Genomic DNA, 19,445 nt, shown 5'->3' with positions numbered 1-19,445 from the left:
CAATACTTGATGCAGAACAACGCTATGTATCAGGCTTGCATCCCACGTCGCGCAGAGATTTCCATTCGTGTCCTGCTCTCAACCCGCAAGCAATGCTAGCAGTCCGGCCGCTGCAGCCGCGTTTTAAAGCGAAATGTGATCAAAATGACCGGCTTGCATTCCTGTTCACGGCTGTGTTTTTGCCGTAGGTTAAGCGTTCTGTTATGACTGGGACTCCAGGTGACCATTAGAAGTCATTAACTGGCGGAGCCGTTCTCTGGATACGGAAGGATTCAAGCTGGTCTGGCAATCTGGGATGCTCATAGGTGTCGCATGGAACGGGCATCTCTCGGATCCTGCAGTTGATTTGGAGCGCGGGACGAGATTTCCTAAACGTGTGCCAGGACGATTATATTTTTTTCACCTGCATGCTGGCCGCGTAGCAACCTTTTCGCCATCTGTAAAAACAAGGCGTGACTGTGCATGTGATCGCGATTTCTACATCCGTACTGACCATGTGCCGGCTGCGGCCTAGAAACACCGAGGGACACTGTAGAGCCTCAGTGGTTTATAAGACCTGCGCCAGACGTAGTAAGTGGGGACTCGTGGTAGACTCGTTAGGTGTAGACTCGGTGGCGAACACATGATGTGGACTCTCTTTGATGACGCCTTTCTGCGCTCTCCTCGACGTTCTTGTAAAAAAATTATAAGAAATTTTTACTACGTCAAGAACATCCCAGAGTGTGTGCTCCTATCAGGCACAGCCTGGAGCTGCCCTGGCCATTCATCGAGAGAGAAATCAATAGATTAACCTTCCCTTCTTTTTTTACCAGGAATGAATTATATCTCCCTGAAACATTGTAGCGAATGAGCTGGCTCATAGCGCCTCCACCACCTTTCTCCCGATGCTTAGAATATGTTGGTGGATGCCCCCTTTCTTTATCTGATAGCCCTCACCTCCACGTCTCCACCAACGCTCTCGGCTCGCTCAGGTGAGCGCTCTAATATGTATTAGCGCCCTCGCGTTTACGTCGATGAGGTACGCTGAGGGCACAACCTTGACCACAGTTAAACATACTGCCTACTTACAGCCTCACTTACCCACAACACTGGGCGTCGATTGGGTCACCCGCCTTGTGATTGCGGTGACTTCCCTGACGCTCCTCATCTTCGCTAGGACTCTCCGCGCCCTCTGCCCCCATTCTTCCTTAAAGGCGTGGCTGATGGGCACAGTCACTCCGGCGCCGAACATGCACCCCTGTATTTAGATCCAGCTGGGAATCTCGGGCGAAAATCTCCACCATAGGATTGTTCAACTGTGTCCCGTGTTTGAGGTATCAATTTTATTAGGTTTTGATCTTATTTGTGCTGCATTGCTTTGATGTCTGATTACACCACACAAAACGATGTTTATGGCACGGAATAAACTAAATCCAATCGTCGGGTAGCGTCGAGGTTGATAAAGACTTGCGAAAAATGATACCGAGATATTTACTGCACCATTCTGCATATCGTTTAAGGAACTGATTTGGGATGTCGTCTGGACCGCTTGCTTTCTTTATGTCTAGGTTTAGCAGCAAGTTAAGAACACCTTCATCTGATATGTGGACAAGTCCAATACCTGGCGTAGATGTGCAGGAACAGTTATGGAGAATGCCGTCATCTTTTGTAAAAACAGATTTAAAGAAATCGTTGTGCATGTTAGTTTTCGTCTGTTTTTCCTCCATGGACAGGTTGGATGTGGCTGTTTTATCTTTGCGAAAATATTTCCAGAATCGATGAGGATTATTCTTAAGAAGTGTAGGGAAAGTCACGTTAAAGTACTGTTCCTTTGCATGCTTTGATACTTCTTTTAGCCTTGCGACTGCAGTGGTTAGTTTCAATGATTTGGTAGCATTTTGCCCCTTTTCTTTAATTGATCTACGGAGCCGCTGGACTTGCCGTTGTGCATGAATGACGTCCCTTGTAATTCACGGGTTGTTTTCCTTAGGCTGTTTTATTTTTCGCGGAACGAATGCACCTACACAGTAGGTTACCGTATTTCTAAACTGCTCCCACAGGGTGTTCACTTCAGTGGTCTCACGCGAAGCAGTGTCAAAAAATGATTGGAATTCGTGCGCTAGGTGTGTTACAATACTAGTGTCGTCTGCTTTAGCAAAATTAGTTACGATCTGCATGCTTTTCTGATATATTATACTGCTCTGTAATGGTAATCGGCAGGTAGGTATACTGTGGTCCGAGATGCCTTCTATGACGTCAACCTGAGCACGGGTTTCAGGAAAGTGATCACTGATTAGTATCAAATCTAGGATATTACCAGTTGTTCCTTGTGTACGTGTGGATGTTGAAACAATTTGATGAAGATTAAAATTGAACATTAAATCGATGAGGGCCTCTGAAGCTGTTGATGTATGTTGCATTGTTGTCCAATTTATGTCGGGGAGGTTGAAATCACCCATGATAATAATTCGTGAATTTCGGGAATGGTACTGAAGGAATTCCTGAATTGCAGTTATGGCTTCATGTCCGGTAGAAGGACTTCTATAAATGCAGCCGGTAATTATGTCTGTACCTTTACAAATAATCTTACAGAAAACAGCTGCTGCGCAGGGAACTTCAGGGAGAAAAACAAAAGGTAGCTGCCTCCTAATCAGTATTGCCACGCCCCCTCCTCGTGAACCACGGTCTTTTCTGATGACGGAGTAGTTTGGTGGAGCGATTTCGTGACTTGAAATTTCAGGTGAAAGCCATGTTTCGGTTATTCCAATTACGTCTGGTTCATGACAAAGTAGGAGACTTTCAAGTGACTGCGTTTTGTTCACTATGCTTCTTGCATTTATATTTATGATGTACAGTTCTTTAACTGAGTTTTCTGACGAGTCACTCGAGGGCTGAATTCTGTGTCCTTTTTTTGCATAGGAACTCTGCTATTTGTTTCTTCGTCCAAAAAATAAACGCGCTTATTTATGATCAGTTTGTCAAAGGACAGCGCAACCTCTTCCTTACTTTCTCGTTCTTGTTTGGCGCTCGCCCACAGTTTCTTTCTAACATCTCGAACTCTGGCATAAAAATCTTCACCGATAGCGTATTTTGTGCCTTTTAGTTTGAATCCGTTTTTCAGTATTAGCCTTTTTGGTCTCGAATCTAGCAACTTCATAATTACTGGCCTAGTCTTGTTTTTTTCCTGTCTACCTAGCCTGTGAATTCGCTCAATGGCGACAGCTTCTAGTTCGAGGGTATCTTGTACTATAATTTTGTTCACTCTTTGGTCAAGACTTTCATTAGTTTCTTCTTCCTCCTCCGGCAGTCCGTATATAATTAAGTTGGAAAGTCTGCCTCGATTATCAAGCTCATCGATTTTCTTTTCCATTGTTTCAAATACGCGATCCATGCGTGAAATTTTGTTTTGGCAGGTGGCCAGTTTCTTTTCAAGCTGTGATAGGGCATCGAGCTTCTTGTCTATATCAACGAGGCGTACTTCCTTTATGTCTTTTATGTCGCTAGCGATATCTTTGAGTTCTTTGGCAATTTGGGTTAGATCCGGGCCTGGATTAGTTTCAATATCTCCACCTAGGAGCAACAACTTGCGCAATACCACAGCGATACAAGAAGACCACTTTATGCTAAGCAGCTCTCTTAACACAATTGTTCAATGGTGTAAAACTTGGCAGATGACATTAAACAATAAAAAATCTGTTTGCATGACAGTCACCAGGAAAAAACAGCCATATAACTAAGTCTACAGTATCAAGGAATCAACGCTTTCAAGGGTTTCTGAACATAAATACCTAGGGTTAACTTTAACTTCTGACCTAAGATGGGACCCACATATAGCCAATATTACCTCTGCTGCCTTGCGAAAGCTGTTCTTTCTTAGAAGATGCCTACATCTGGCCCCTCAAAACACCAAACTGTTTGCCTACACTACCCTCGTAAGGCCAATTTTAGAATACGCAAGCACTGTTTGGTTCCCACAATCAATCACTAACATCACTCGGCTTGACATGGTGCAACGAGAAGCTGTAAGGTTCATTCATAACAAATACAAACCCTCTGACTCACCTACCGATCTTGCCGCATCATCTGGCCTTCCATCACTATCATCTAGGGCAAATGAATCCCGCCTGAAGTTTTTATATCAATTACTACACAACAATTACAGTATAGATGTGTTTAAATACGTATGCTTCTCACAGTCACGACAATCCCGGTAAAAACATGCGCACACGCTAACTGAATACTCATGCCGAACGAACACTCTCAAGCATTCTTTGTTTCCTTTAGCCATCAGCGAATGGAATCGACTCGATCCATCGATTACCATGTCGGACTCACTATCTTCCTTCACTTCAAGATTAGTAGAATGTAACAAGAATCAGTAATGTGCCAATAGTCCTACATCTTACCAGATGACTGCCCAACAATTACTTACATCTCTTGATACTATGTTACTTTTAAGGATGATTGCATTGTCTATTGCCACCCGTTACCTTTTTATCGCTTTCTTCAAGTTCCTATTGTTAAATATTTCGAATACTAGCATGCTTGCTGGCATGAATGACTGCTGCTGTACTTGTTTTCTTTTTTGTTACAGTTCTGATTCTTAAAGGTATTCTTTAGTAACCTGCCTACTAGTAGTTATGTAACACGTATTGTAAGAGTTCTTTTTGTTGATCTGCTTATAATTTCTCTTTTGTGTTTTGAACATTATATTGTACTGGTTGCCCACCTGCTACGGTCTCTTACTGAGACTGGCAGTATTGTATATAAATAATTAAAATCACTGCGTCCCCGTATGGGACTGTTCTTTAAGATCACCACAATATGACGCACGAACACCGCTGAGCGAGACAGCCGACCAGAGGGCATTTATCTACCCCATGTCTTCACGTTCAGCGCAGAGAGCTATAATGGCTAAGTTATAATATCTGACATCTTTATTCACAGCATCCAGGTAGGAATATTTTTTCACTTTCATCATTGAAGCTCTCCCAAAGAGTTCCACCAAACTGTTATTAAAATAAACCTCTTTTCAGCACAAAACGTAAAAACACAATATGGGAGCACCTAAGGAATACTTATGAGGTGTAATGTGTATAGTGTGTTTTTTTGGAGAAAGCGCATGGCGCAGTATCTGTCTCATGTACCATTGGGCACCTGAACCGCGCCGTAAGGGAAGGGATAAAGGAGGGAGTGAAAGAAGAAAGGAAGAAAGAGGTGACGTTGTGGAGGGCTCCGGAATAGTTTCGGCCACCTGAGGATCTTTAACGTGCACTGACATCTCAAAGCACACATGCGCCTAAGCGTTTTTCCTCCATAAAAACGCAGCTTCCGTGGTCGGTTTCGAGCCCGGGAGCTCCGGATCAGTAGCCGAGCGTCCTAACCACTGAGCCACCCGGCCGGGTAATGTGCATATTACAATTTGGTCGCTGGGTCAGTGGATACCTAAGTCGCGCTGTGAGTATGCGGTTTTGCTGCAGTCGCGTGTTTTAACTCATGAGACGATCCTCTCGCAAATCCACGGCGGTAGCGTTCTGATGGAGGCGAAACGCATAGGCGACCGTCGGCTGTGCGATGTCAGTGCACGTTAGAGATCCCCTGGGGGACGAAATAATTCCGGAGCCCTCCATTACGGCACCTCTTTCCTCCTTTCTTCTTTTAACCCCTCCTTTATTCTTTCCTTATGGCGCGGTTCAGGTGTAAGCCGGTATGTGAGACAGATACTGTGCCATTTCCTTTCCCCAAAACTAATTTTCAATTTTTCAATTTTTCAAGCTTGCCCCGCCGCGGTGGCTCAGTGGTTAGGGCGCTCGGCTACAGATCCGGAGGTCCCGGGTTCGTACGCTACCGCGGCGGCTGCGCTTCGATAGAGGCGAAACGCTAAGGCGACCGTGTGCTGTGCATGTCAGTGCACGTTAAAGATCCGCAGGTGGTCGAAATTATCCCGTATTCCTCCACTACAGCACCGTTTAGTTCCTTTCTTCTTTCACTCCCTCCTTTATCCCTGCCCTTACGGCGCGGTTCAGGTGTCCGCCGATATGTGAGTCAGATACTGCGCCATTTCCTTTCCACATAATCTAATTCTTCATTTTTTTTCAATCGTGTTTATCGCTTTGCGTGCCATACCTTTTTCTAAGATGACTCTTATTTTGATGAATGGGCCGATGAAGCGTCCGTTAGAAATGAAGCGCGGACAAGACAGTTTTATTATGAACAGCACAACGACACGATCTTAGTGATGAGAAGCTTAGTACAAGCGCAGTCTAATTGAAGTCTAAAGACGTGATCACTCCCCTTTAGATGCATTAATAAACCTCGGATTTATTTCTCCAGCTGCGCGTTATGAAGCTTTCTTCTTGTGTTCGCATTTCGGTTCTTTTCGTTTTCATGTGTTACTATTACGTACCTTGCAACCAACTCCGCCAAAACACATGTTTAATGAAGGAAGCAGCCCTATGACCTCGCTCGCTGCCGGGTCCTCTGCGCGCCACCGGCGTAATTTTTGAGGTTTCGCTTGAGTTTACATTGAACATATTCGTCACGGGCACGCAGACGACGAACGAACCCATGAGGTCGCCAGTACGCAGACGTCACGGCAGACGTGAGAATCTCATACTCTGCAGTCCTGCTAACGTGGTGGGTAGACGATGAGCTGTTTCGGCGCTGGCTGCTAACCAGGATATGGCAAAAGAAAGTTGTTCGCGCAGCAGTGAAGTACCATTCTGCCAACAACTGCACCTTCCAAGCTTTGTTGCGTAAATTTCCTATATACGCACAGTGTAAGAGTGTTGTGCAATGTCAGAGCATATTAAAGGCCACCAATTGGTCGATATTAATCCAAGTTCCACTAATACGCTCTCTTTCAAAGCTCATCTGCAGATGCCGGGCCTTAAACCTGGCATACCTTACAATTTTTCCTACGGACTAACATGAATGTCCGGACCCCGTAGAGTATCTGTTACGGGTCCAATTGGACTTATTTTTGGAAATGTGGTGGAGAGTTTGAAGGATGCTTGACTCCCGCCACCGGTTGGCCCGGTATTGCACTAGCTCCGGGATCGGCCTTGTGTTTAGCGCGTCTTTACTATCCTGTCTTTCTATCCCGTCTTTCAACTCTCCTACTATCTGCACGTGGTAACGATTGTGGCTCGGCTTGAGCCAGTGAGCAGGCATGTGCTGTTTCCTTTTCTTCCTTCCTGGCAACAACAGACAGACAGACCTATGCACTCATAATACTTACTACAAAGCCGTCCATGGAACGCGAGATAAAAGATTCAAAGTGCAGACGCAAAAGATGTCAGCGTGAGGAGCGCGCGAATAAAGGAGCCAGCGCAACGCGCGAGGTGAGCTGCATATATCAGGAAGAAGCAGACGACAAACGCGGCGGCGGACCAGTGAAATGCCACAAAGGAGACAACCGCGATGCATGTCACGACGCACGCGCGTGTTTGCAAAAGCAGAGGGATGAAACCGCCGCGGTTGGTGAGTAGTTTGAACGCTCGGCTGCTGATCCGGAGTACCCGGGTTCAAACTCGACCGCTGTGGCTGTATTTCGATGGAGGCGAAACGCAAAGGCGGTCGTGTGCTGAGCGATGTCAGTGCATTTTACAGATCCCCAGGTGGTGGATGAATGGACGGATGAACGTTAATGTCCAACATATAAGGTGATCTACCCACCCCCGACTCGCAGGACACGGGTTGGGTGCCGCCGCCTCAGACTCAGAATGGGAGGTGTTGGGTCCCAGCAGCGTCTTCAGCCAGTTGGACGAGCGAGAGCTAAAGCTCCAGGACCGACCTGCGTAGCATGGTCCTCCAGGTGTCTCTATTATGCATATTGTGCGCCCCCCGGGAGAGTATGTACATTCCCATACCATGTGGTCGAGGGTCTCTCTAGCGTCATAGATTACATTTATCGCTCCTGGCCTTGGGGAACATGTGGTTCGTCTCCAAGAGGCTGCTTGTCTGTTGTTTAATTTCGGGTCTCGCGGGAGTACCAGTCTGCGCTCCAATCTTTAATGCTGCATGATCTCATATTTTACGATGCGCTCTGCCCTCCCTCGGTCATTGAGGGGCCATGTAGTGGCTCTGCAGTAGAGATGTCGAGCCAGCTCGTGGGACGCATCGTTGCCGTGGACGCCTTCATGTGTCGGAGTTGAAATTATTTGAATTTTCCTATCCATCTTTCTCTGGCCTAGGATTCTGGCCCCTAAGGGCAAGATCCTCCTCTTGCTAGCATTTTGTATTGCTGTTTTGTGGTCACTGATGACAAGCTTCACTTCCGTTCCAACGCAAGCTAAAGCGATCATAATTTCTGCGGCAACTTCTATGCTCCGCCCGCGCGAAGTAGCAGCTGTCGCGGGAATGTCCCGGCTGTTGACGGCCGTTTACACCGTAAAACCGCCACCACCTACCGCCGCGTCTACATAGGCCGAAATTTTGCCGAATCTAATTTCTAACTTCGCCGCTCGCTTTTGCCTCCTGTGTTTGTTATATTCCGGGTGCATGTCTTCTGGCAGGAGGGAATCATCCCTATTGTAACGTGGTGGTGACATGAAGACCATAGTAGCAATACTGTGAAAGACAGAACTAACTTACTTTTATTGGGCGAACCTGTGCCCACAAAAGGGGCTGCACTTACAGCACAATGGTAGCGGCGAACACGGTCGGCGATCGTCGAAAATCTCATCCGCGGGTCAAGCGCGTCGGCTGTTATATAGCAGTCGTCGATTGTTCCAGACTAATCGTTGGGACCCGCACGCCTTCCACAATGTTCTACACCATTCGCGTCAGGCGATGAAATCAGATAACATAAGGTTCGGCTAAAACAGACAGCGAATAGAAGCATTGATGACTTGTCAGAAACTTCGGATAGATGCAGGCGCGTCCCGCGCTGTGCGATAACACTTGTTAGGCGGCGAAATGTGGTCGCCCGATAAAGATAAGTACATTACCCCCCTCTTGAAAAGCATGGACACGATGCTGCAAACAAACGAAATAAAAGCACTCGTAGCAAAGAAAACATCAAAAATAAGGAAGTTCGTCAGCGTCCGTAAAAAGGTTTAAGGCGCACCACGTGGACCACTTCAGATCGTGGGCGGCGCCGCTGTGAATGCGAAATGCCGTCTGCCACGACCTCATAGTCCAGTGAGCCAATACGTCGAATGACCTTGTAAGGTCCGAAATAGCGTCGCAATAGTTTCTCACTAAGTCGTCGTCGGCGTATCGGGGTCCATACCAAAACACGGTCGCCGGGCTGGTACTCGACGAAGCGTCGTCGCAGGTTGTAGTGTCGGCTGTCGGTACGCTGCTGGTTCTTGATCCGTAGGCGGGCGAGCTGCCGAGCTTCTTCGGCGCGCTGGAGATAGGTAGCAACGTCGAGATTTTCCTCGTCAGTGACGTGCGGCAGCATGGCGTCGAGCGTCGTCGTCGGGTTCCTGCCGTAAACCAGCTTAAATGGCGTGATCGGTGTTGTTTCTTGCACCCCCGTGTTGTAAGCGAATGTTACGTACGGCAGGACCGCATCCCATGTCTTGTGCTCGACGTCGACGTACATTGCTAGCATATCGGCGAGGGTCTTGTTCAGGCGCTTCGTGAGACCAATCGTCTGCGGATGGTAGGCAGTTGTCCTCCTGTGACTTGTCTGGCTGTATTGCCGAATGGCTTGCGTGAGCTATGCTGTAAAAGCCGTTCCTCTCTCGGTGATGAGGACTTCTGGAGCACCATGTCGCAGCAAGATGTTATGGACGAAAAATGTCGCCACTTCGGCTGCGCTGCCTTTCGGCAGAGCTTTAGTTTCAGCGAAGCGGGTGAGATAGTCCGTCGCCACGACGATCCACTTATTTCCGGAAGTTGATGTCGGAAACGGTCCCAACAAGTCCATCCCGATCTGCTGAAAAGGTCGGTAAGGATGCTTGATCGGCTGTAGTAATCCCGCTGGCCTTGTCGGTAGTGTCTTGCGTTGCTGACAGTCTCGGCATGTCCTGACGTAACGGGCGACATCGGCGGTTAGGTGCGGCCAGTAATATCTTTCTTGTATCCGTGATAGCGTCCGGGAGAAACCGAGGTGCCCAGCGGTCGGATCGTCATGTAGGGCGTGCAGTACTTCTGGACGCAGCTCCGACGGAACAACAAGAAGATAGTTGGCGCGGACTGGTGAGAAGTTCTTCTTCACGAGTAGGTTGTTTTGAAGCGTGAACGAAGACAATCCACGCTTAAATGCCCTAGGGACAACGTCGGTGTGCCCTTCCAAATAATCGACTAGGGCTTTTAGCTCCAGGTCTCCTCGTTGCTGTTCGGCGAAGTCTTCCGCACTTATTATTCCAAGGTAGGCCTCGTCATCCTCGTCATCTTGCGGCGGCGGGTCAATGGGGGTGCGTGATAGGCAATCGGCATCTGAGTGTTTTCGTCCGGACTTGTAGGTTACAGTGATGTCGTATTCTTGTAGTCTGAGGCTCCACCGTGCCAGCCGTCCTGAAGGGTCCTTTAAGTTAGCTAGCCAACACAATGCGTGATGGTCGCTGACCACTTTGAATGACCTGCCATATAGGTAAGGGCGAAATTTCGCTGTGGCTCAAACGATGGCGAGGCATTCCTCTTCGGTTGTAGAATAATTGCCCTCCGCTTTTGGTAACGACCGGCTAGCGTAAGCTATCACGTGTTCATGCCCATCTTTTCTTTGGACTAGGACGGCACCGAGGCCTAGTCTACTGGCGTCAGTGTGGATTTCGGTATCGGCGTGCTCGTCGAAGTGCGCAAGTACGGGCGGCGACTGCATGCATCTTTTGAGTTCTTGAAATGCGTCGGCCTGCGGAGTTTCCCACTTGAACTCGACGTCACATTTAGTTAGCTGTGTCAGCGGCTCAGCAATGCGTGATAAGTACTTGACAATTCGCCTGTAGTAGGCGCACATGCCAAGAAATCTACGCACTGCCACGGCCGCTTGATGCAAAGTGCGAAGCGAGGTGCGGCCAGCCACGTCGCGCCGCCGCCAATGGGCGCGCGCGTCTCGACGGAGTTTACAGTTGCGACCGCTGTTTTAGTTGAGGGCGCCACTGTTCGGGGACAAGTCGCCCGGCTGCCCGGGAGTGGACTTCTGACGTGCGCCTTGCTGCGTCGCGTCCGAGCGGGTTTACCTCGTGCTGCTTGTGTTTGCAGTGCTTTCTTGGGACTCTTTCGTGCGCACGTGAGTTACCGCTTTTGCCTCGGTTCTGCAATGCTGGATATGCAATTTTTTTCTGTGCGCGTGAGTTAGTGCGTTTGATTCGTGTCTGCCGCGCACGCTTTGGCCTTTTTGTGCACGTGTGTGTGTGTGGCAGTCACTGCCGTGTACGGGGCGCGATGCCGCGCAACTGCTGTGTGCCACTCTGCCCTACAAACGCAAGAAAGGACCCCACCGTGAAGTATCACGAGTTCCCCTGTGAACTACAGCGTCGAGAAACGTGGCCAAAAAATATGTCTCGCCAAGGACTGTCAGGGAAAGGAAGCAAGTGGGAGCCAAGCGACAGGTCTCTGGTATGTTCCTTGCATTTTACAGAGAATGACTACAGAAAGAACACTAAGGGCAGGCTTCTGCTTCCGACTGCAGTCCCGACTGTGTTTGACAAATATCCTCAGTACATGCAAAAGGAGAGTGTAGGCCCAAGAAAACGCCAGCGAAGGAACTTTACTGATAGCAGAGTGGTTGGAGTAGGCCATGAAAGTGGCAACTCAGGAGAAAGCGCCAACGTCAGTGAAAGTCTCGTGTACTGGCCCAGCGACGAGGTAGAAGCGCTCGATCCAGTGGCTGGCATAGAACCGTGTGGTTGTCCGGTTGATCAGGCCTGCCAAACTACATTGGACTTTGTGCCTGTCTTGCAAGAGGGGAAGAAAGCGGAGAACAGACTGAAATGAAAGGCTGCTCGTCAAGGCAACCAGCTACAAAAATTGCAAACTGCGCTTGACGACACAAAAGAGCTCCTCCAAGTCTACGCAGACAACAAAGAAATTCAGGCCTTTCTACAGGTGTTGAAAGAGGCGGAAAAAGGAGACAAAGCTGCATTTTTTATCCGCAACCAAGTGGCTAGTTTTAATAAGAAAAAGCCTGCCTACAATGAAGGAATTCTGCGGGAATGAGTTTTGTGGAAAGCCTGCTCAAACAAAGGGTATGAACACGTTCGAAGCAGAGTCCTTTTGATGCTCCCATGTCGTGCTACGCTCCAAAATTACGTAGGGCATTCAACCGGCAAAATTGGAATGACTTCGTTGATAAGAGAGCGGCTTCGTGTGGAGCACGAAGGGCTAGGCGTGGAGCAGGAAGCTTACTGTTCGCTCATTGTCGATGAGATGTCGATATCTCAGAAAATTGTATACGACCGACAGGTGGACAAGATATTTGGTCTTGTTGACATGGGCCCCAAGGATCAACCAAGTGCAGCCCCTCAGGTGGCGAACCGCTTGTTGTGCTTCGTTTTAGGAGGACTATCGACAGCCTATGTCATACCGGTTGGCTATTTCTTCACGCGGTGCCTCAAGAACGCCAAGCTCTCTACAATGACAATGGAAGTCATGAATGCAGTCAAAGATGTGGGTTTTTGCGTACTAAGAATTGTCACCGACAAACACCAAACAAACGTGGCTCTTTTCAAAGGCCTCTCAGAAGATGGCACGCTTGAGCATGCCGTGCCTCACCCTCTGCGGACAGGCCACCAACTGTTTTGTCCTTTGACCCTAATCACCTTATAAAGAATCTTCGCACTAACTTTCTTGAGCGAGAAATGATAGATTGCGAGTCACTCAACCAAGGGGGTTTCTACTTAAAGAAGCTCTTTGAAATTCAGTCACAGCTGCTGGACAAGCCAGTCAGGCTCCTTACCCGTGCTCACGTTGAACCAAACAACTTGGAAAAAATGAAGGTGTGCAGGGCCACAAATATTTTCCGCGCCAACAATAGCAACACTCCAGTTTCTTCAGGAGAACCCAAACTGTCATCCTGATGCAGGCCAGTTCAAGGACAGCTCGGCCACAATCAGTTTTATGAGGATGGTTGCGAAATGGTATGCCCTCCATGATATCGGTGCAGTGAAGGCACGAGGAGGAAAGCATGAAGAACCATTCTTCGTCACAGATGATGAACGGCTCTCCTGGCTGGAACTAGATTTCATCTGTTACCTTGAAGATCTCCAGATGAATGGCGGCCAATCGAAGCGAATGACCAAAGAGACCTACGAAGCGACGCTTCTCACAGCAAAGTCAACAGTGGCACTGATTGAATATCTCCTTGACGACATAAAGTAGGTTACTTTTCTTCGACTCTGCTTTTCGTTAATTGCATCAATGTGTTATAGAAGTAATTTAATTAACTACAGCTTCCACTACGTCTTGACACGCGGCCTAAACAGCGACCCTGTGGAATCACTCTTTAGCTGCCTTCGGCAGTTCAATGGCGGCAACGACAGGGTGGTTGCCAGGACTGCAGGTTTTACAGCGGAAAAACTGCTAAAGGTACTGTTAAATATTTTAAAAATATTTTTAGTGAAAAAATTTCTGAAACATATGTAATTGCCTCGTTTCTCTTTTTTTTTCAGGTTGGTATCCTTCAAGCCGCAAGAAGTGGCAATGCACCCACTTCTTTTGAAATGAAGGCACCTCTGAGGCTGGCATTTTCGGATGCCGAAACATCTGTCCATCCAGCTGGCGTTGAATTTTCTACCAGAAAATTTTGCAGTGAGCTCGGGTTCCTAATGCCATGTCCTGAGGCAGACCTTGAGGTAGCACCAGTTGCTTTTCTCGCTGGCTACGTTGCGAGAGCATGTAAGGAAAATGTATGAACAGTTTTCTCTATGTGGATACAAACCGTGTAAATTTTCTAGTTTGAGGGGTCTTGGTACAAAACCTGTGCATTACTCTTCGTGCAGCAAAACTGTTTACATATACGGTTATGACAGTTTGAGCCGGAGCATTTTTATCGATGCCAAGTTGTTGCTTTATGCGATTTCGGCACTGGTTTTCAGGTGACATGCGAGTCATGCAAGACCCTGCTGCAGGCACGAGAGCCAACCGGACCAGCTTACGGGCTAATAAAAAACATGGACACTGGAGGGTTGATGGACCCTAAAATAGAAGCGGTCAAGATTTGCCAACTCACGTGCATCTTCGTTAACCGAGTAATGAAACTCCCAGAGGTCAGGCGCAGCAGTAAGCTGTGCAAGCTGTTGATGTCAGCACTGCTCCCACACGTTACACGGTGCCCGCAACTCATCTGTGAAAGCAACGACCGTGCCCACACTGAGGAGCTTTGCAAGATATTTTTAAGCAAGTTGCTGCGACCTCTGATAACTAACTGGGCTGGGAATGTTAATTCTACAGTGGAGCGACTTTTGAGGCTTTGTCACAAGCCTCTCTCAAGGAAGGTTCTCGGTCTGCGAATGGTTTCTTCCTTTTTTGTGTGACCGTGCAATAAAAGTGCGAAGATGCTGGTTGAAGTACTTTCTGGTTTTCTCGGCTGCAGTTACGCTTAGAAATGCGCCATAACTTCACCTATATTAATGTTTTTTTTTCTAAACTGCAATAACTCACATAGATGGGCTCTGTGTAGCGCTGTGTGTGTGTCCATCTCGTTCACCGTCCTTACCCGCTACAACTGGAATCATACATGGGCTCGCGAGAATTGAATAAAAGGAGATTAAAAGCCCCAGGCGCATTAACGCAGCATCTTAAGGCAGAGCCGCTCCCCGGTCGTCCATGCAAGCAGCCGTCATGGACCCAGGCGCATTAACGCAGCATCTTAAGGCAGAGCCGCTCCCCGGTCGTCCATCATGCAAGCAGCCGTCATGGATAAAGGTGAGGTTTGTGACATAATCGGCGCTTTCAATGACGACTTAAAAATGCAGTCTGTAATGAGTAACTAGAAAACGCACTGTTTACGCCCTCAAACAGTCAACACCGGGCGTGCCGACGCAGCTATCGCGGCGGTTCTCCACGAGCTGTTGTCCCCGAGTAGTGGTGCCGCGGCGGGCACGCGGAGAACTAGGCCCAGCTTCTGTGCGACGTGGCGGGCCGCACCTCGCTTCGCGCTTTGCATCAAGCGGCCGTGGCACTGCCTTCTTGTCGATCGGCTGCGGGAACTGTGCGATGGCAGCTGTTTTTTGCGGGTCAGGGCGGACGCCAGACTTGCTGATGATGTGGCCTAGGAACAGAAGCTCATCGTATGCGGAGCGGCACTTTTCTGGCTTCAGAGTGAGCCCTGATGACTTGATGGCCCCTAATACTTTAGCAAGTCGCCTAAGGGGATCGTAAAAATTTGCGGCGAAGACAACGACGTCATCCAAGTAAACGAGACAGGTCTGCCACTTCAATCCTGCTAAAACCGTGTCCATCACTCGCTGGAACGTTGCAGGCGCCGAGCACAGTCCAAATGGCATAACCTTGAACTCGTAGAGGCCGTCTGGGGTGACGAAGGCGGTCTTTTTGCGATCTTTTTTGTCGACTTCTATTTGCCAATAGCCAGACTTGAGGTCCGTCGACGAGAAGTATTTTGCATGCAGAGCCGATCCAATGCATCGTCTATCCGTGGGAGGCGGTATACGTCCTTCTTCGTGATCTTGTTCAGACGAACCTGTGCCCACAAAAGAGGCTACACTTACAGCACAACGGTAGCCGCGAACACGGTCGGCGATCGTCGAAAATCTGATCCGAGGGTCAAACGCGTTGGCATTTATATAGCAGTCGTCGAATGTTCCAGACTAATCATTGGGACCCGCGTGCCTTCCACAAAGTTCTACACCATTCGCGTCAGGCGATGAAATTGCTCCCTCGGAAGTTGGGAGCAATCTGTCCACAGGTGCACAAACGGATGAAAGAAGGAGGCGAAAGAACGGTACGAAAAACAAGAAAAACAAAAAATGAATGCAGCATCAAACACAAAGCCCCGTTCGTTACCTGTGCCAGGGGGATTGTGTACAGATTGCCGTTGTCGTGTGGCGCACTATGCATCGGCCAAACTGGACGATGCGTCAACGAGAGATTAGGAGAACCCAGAAGATTGCTCGGGGGAGGTTCTCTTGATAACCTCCCTAAACATTGCCGCACGTGCATTACAAACGACAAGGAAAAGAAAATCCAGTGTAAACCGCTTTTTGAAAAAACGACCATCCTATTCAGGCACAGGGAGCAACTCACGCGGGAGCTCATGGAAGCCTTTCATATGCGCATCAGTGGCGATAAGTGCATTAGTCCGACTTCCGTCCGCTTCTCTGATAGGGAGTATCTGTTCCTAACCAAATCATTGGGATTCACCAGGTAACTTGTGGTGTTCATGACGTTTGTTTCTTTTGTTCTTGTTGGTTTCACTATTTATTCGAGCATTGTCTGGAAAAAACCTTCAGTTGTGAGTAGCGCTCGTCTTTGTTTGTCTCGCTTGTCCTCGTTTTTCCGCGCCAACTTCTTCAGTATGCATTTCAACCAACTAGCCCAACTTCCCGCTCTCCTAAGATAACTTTTCAGTCCTCTAAACTGTTGAACCGCTCTGAAATAGACGTCAAATTCAACAAATACTTTGCTATTTTTAAAAGTTAATGTAGAAGAATCTAGGTTCACTCTGGAATTTCATACACGGCTCAATGACTTGCTTTAACGGTTGAATAATCATATTCTGTATTTCTTCAGGATGTGTATATGAAACCTGTATTGCCACTCTACATGTATTGCGTTTTACATTGTTCCAAAACCACATTATTTTGAGATTATGCTTTTTTCCTTTCGTGGTGTATATGGTTCTGACGTTTTATTGCGGGTTTCGCATATGATGCATAATGTTGCCTTCGCTTTTTGTGCTGACTTGCGAGCGTAACCAGAAGTCTTGTTTTGTACTGCGTGATTGAATTGTTTCGGAATGATGTACAGGGTGTTACATTTTTTTTTCAGCCTTTTGAAAACTTGAATTTTTCGTATCGCAATCGTTGTGCTGACCCAAGTGATTCTGCGGGATTTGTTCATCGATGCAACCGCACGTACAAGCGGCCAAGGCCTCGTCAGGCTCTTAGCCTTAAGCCTTGGCCTCCTCTTAGGCGCTGTCTGAGAAAAAAATAAAGGAAAAAAACCCTGGTACTCTGTATCAGTAGCAGGAGTACCCGGGTTCGAACACGGGTTCTCCACGTCGTTCGCGCGTTTAAGGCCCCCTGCTTCAAATAGCAGGGCACTGCCTCTAGAGTTATCATAGAACCATTCCTTCCTGCTCTGCCGTTTTCAATTTCGATAGAGCTCACACACTCTTTTTCTACTCAGCTATTCCATTTTTTTAACTTCGGCAGGTGTTACTTGTCGTTTAATGCTCTTTATTTCTCCGTCCTTGTGTCCTGCCTGTTTACTGGATAGCTTCCTAATTCTTTTCCGCTATTTAGAGACGACGCTCTTTCTGTATAACTATTTAAAAATCGTAGCTGCACATCTATTATGGTCGCATTTCATCAAGCCCTTTCAAAATTATATTTTACTCTGAGCTTCCCGCGCATCGAAATATGCCCAGGCCACAATTCACTGTACTGCCTAGTTTTTGGTTTTGTCGTGGGAACCAAGAGCTAATCTTGCAAGAGCTCTCTTATTTACTTCTAATCACGGCTCAACATCTGCCCTTAAGAACAAAACCGCGTTCACGAAAGAAAAAGCCGGCACTATTATATATTTCGAAATACCTCTCAGTATTTCACTTTTGTTCTGCCCCTATAATGCCCTATGTTTCATTCACCCGGCATGTCTTCGCCCTTGCGCCGTAATAGACTGTTCGTATTTTCGTGTATATCTGTCCATCGTTTGCCCATACCCCAAGAAATTTGTATTCAGCCACCATGAGGATTTCATGGCTTTGTACCTTAAGCACGTGATCAGGTGTTTTGTTGTAAATCAGCACATCTGACTTAAAATCCGAGCCTAGGGCGTCTCCGTCGTATCCACGAAAAACGAGCGTTTGCACATCTTCCTGACCGCCTTCTAAGATTACAATATCACCCGCACGCATTAAACCGAGGTGCCGTTGCTCAACGACTTTTCCGTCTGATATATATATGTGACAGATTATACCCAAGATTACTTTCTTGCAGCCTTCTTCCCAAATCTATTATAAAAAACCCGAACAGCATAGATGATAGAGAACAACCTTGTCTTAATCTATTGTGTACCTCGACAGTAGTACTTTCTTAATGGAAATGTACAGCGCCAATACAGACAAGGACACAAGAAAGAATGACATGGAACACACGAGTGCTGTCATTCTTTCTTGTGTCCTTGTCTGTATTTGCGCTGTACATTTCCATTATGAATCACCAACATGCCCAGTCTGCCACCTTAGTACTTTCTATCTCTTCAACTGCAATTTAAACTTAATCATGTCGATATATTTCTCGTAGGAGATCAATTGTTTGACCTCCAGGGTGGCTCTGTGCTTATGACGCTCATCTGCTGCCCTTAAAAGGGAGGTTCGGAGCCGGCCGCGGAGGTGGAATTTCGATGGAGGCGAAATTGTATAGGCCCGAGTAAGGTGCGGTGTCGGCGCGTGTAAAAAAACTAAAGGTGGTGGAAATTTTTCGAGCCCTTCAATGCTGCGTCCTTCATAGGCTGAGTCGCTTTGGAACGTTAAATTTTTCATAAACCATAGTCAATTATTTCATAACCGATACCTTCATCTTTTAGCATGTTCCACATGAGTTCCGTGTGCGCGTTGTCGTATGCAGCGATTATGTCCAGGAAGGCTAAATACAGAGGTCTGTTTTCCGGCTTAGCTGTCTCTATTAAATGTGTAGACAAATGCAGGCTGTCATCTAAGCGCCAACCTCTTCTGAGCCCGTTCTGAAGTTCTCCAAGTATCTTATTGCTTTCTACCCATGTCTGTATATTTAATTTCATCGCCTGCATTGCCAGCAGCTTGTATATAACAGATGCTATCGCAATATTTGTGAAGGCTTTTATGTGCGTACAAACAGCTTTTCCTTTACAAAAGAGATTCATTCTACTATGCCCAAAGCTGCACGAAGCTTGCTTATTTCTCGTGACTTTTTCCAATGCTTTGAGCAACATGATAATTAAAAACACCGACCCCTGGCACCCAGCGCCGCCATGAATAAGATCATACCAGTGTCTTATAATATTTCACAGTCGCCGCAAAATTAAGTGACATCCAAGAAAGTGTACATGTCTGGGCATGATAAAATCAAGGTGGAAAAACATTACCAGTGACAAGGGATTCTAATTAAATCAATATATCACCGCGTTCCATTTCGTGGATAACAAAGCAGTATATCACCGTATGCGCATGCTATAATAATACATGCAATTACATAGACATGTCTACACAAAAACTCTCCTCGCTTGAATTCGGCCGATTAGCCATGTGTGCTGCACGATGATTGTTATTAAACGGCGCCTCGTATTTACAGGAGCCCTTGTCTATGCAGATCGTCATCTTTAAATATGCGCTGGGTACCTGATAAAAGCTGCGC

At 47.3% G+C, this 19,445-nt stretch overlaps 1 long non-coding RNA gene and 1 pseudogene across 1 annotated transcript in view; both read left to right on the top strand.

The window, feature by feature from the left end:
- Nucleotides 1-19,445, top strand: part of LOC144116302 (uncharacterized) — a 503,566-nt gene that overhangs the window by 273,980 nt on the left and 210,141 nt on the right. The gene's annotated exons all lie outside the window — the stretch shown is intronic.
- On the top strand, nt 12,301-14,405 carry LOC144129321 (uncharacterized; annotated as a pseudogene).

Source organism: Amblyomma americanum, chromosome 1 (assembly GCF_052857255.1).
Source record: "Amblyomma americanum isolate KBUSLIRL-KWMA chromosome 1, ASM5285725v1, whole genome shotgun sequence".
In the NCBI taxonomy this organism is placed as follows: Eukaryota; Metazoa; Arthropoda; class Arachnida; order Ixodida; family Ixodidae; genus Amblyomma; species Amblyomma americanum.
Note: the sequence above shows the minus strand (reverse complement) of the source record. Positions and strands in the feature narration are given on the sequence as shown.